The sequence below is a fragment of the Empidonax traillii genome, unplaced genomic scaffold, assembly GCF_003031625.1.
Source record: "Empidonax traillii isolate 1590-97213 ecotype Southwest subspecies unplaced genomic scaffold, ASM303162v1 scaffold2145:size52252, whole genome shotgun sequence".
Lineage (NCBI taxonomy): Eukaryota > Metazoa > Chordata > Aves > Passeriformes > Tyrannidae > Empidonax > Empidonax traillii.
The window spans coordinates 8,508-9,741 of NW_020957338.1; positions in this window are offsets into that span (position 1 = coordinate 8,508).

The following is a 1,234-nucleotide window of genomic DNA, read 5'->3' on the forward strand; positions in this document are numbered from 1 at the left end:
AGGATTTCCCTCTCCTGGGCCCCCAAAGACCACACCTTCCCTTCCTCCCCTGGCGATCCCTTCCCCCTGAATGAATAAACATATCCTCCTAACCAATATCTTCAAACCCCCTTATCAGAAATCCTCGAGATTCGAGGGTTCAAACCACCAAACCTACCCATGTCCCAGAACCTTCTATACCCTCCCTATAAAAGTACCAGTGTAATAAAGGAATCAGCCATTTTGCTGGACATGTAACCTGTGTGTATGTGTCTCTTTTCCCACGCAAGATGCGCGCTGGGCCGGATGCTTGGGCATTAAACCCCCCCACGCATCAAATGGTGCCCCGTATGAATCAGAACTCATTGATCTTACATTAAGGTCAATCTCTGTTTCGCCGGAGCTACTCATAGAATTGGAAGTCCGGACTCCAATTCTACCTCCAACGGCCCCACTCACGGATGTCTTCTGTGGACTTCGTTCACCCTATTCTCGCCGCTGAAACTGCGTGAAGCAAGCTGCATGCACCCCCGGCGAAACCCCTGCGACTCCTACGAACAGCCACAGCCTCAGACACCCCCCGCCGCGGGACACGCAACTGCAACACACAGCAAAGCCCGCTCCAGCCACCGTTTCGACTGGAGGACGTCTCTCCGAGAATTGCCCGTGAGTCGATCCACCTTAACCCCTTCCTTCTCCCCTTAGAATTATGGGAAACAATCTCTCCAATTCAGAAAAGACAAAACGGAGTTTCAAACTTTTCCTCCCGCACTTTAAACACAAGCAGAAAAAAACTCAGCGGGAAAAATCGGAGCCACAGAACGCTCCCACACTGCTTCCCCCAGCAGCAGAGAATGCCTTGAAATCTGATAACAACTCCCCTAACAAGCTACAAACAACAGAACTGCCGGCAGAAAGGCTTCTCCCCACCCCCGCTGCCCGGGAAGCTCAGCCAGAGCACAAGCCGCTCTGCGATCAGCCCCCCCCCAGCCCCGCAGAGCCGGGACCATCTCCAACTTCAAAGCGTCCCCTACCCCCCCAGCCGCGGACGCGGACAAAGGCAGAAGGCACGCCAGGAATGCAGATCCCCCGCTCCCCCCCCCGACGCGGAAAAGGGAGGAACGCCGCCATCGCTGCCCCGGAGCCCCGCGCCCAGCCCCCGCCCGGCCCGGCAGCGCCCGCGGCCAGCCCGGCCCCGCGCCGCCCAACCTGCGCCCTGGCCCGGCCGCCCCCAACGGCAGCTCCGAGTGCCGCC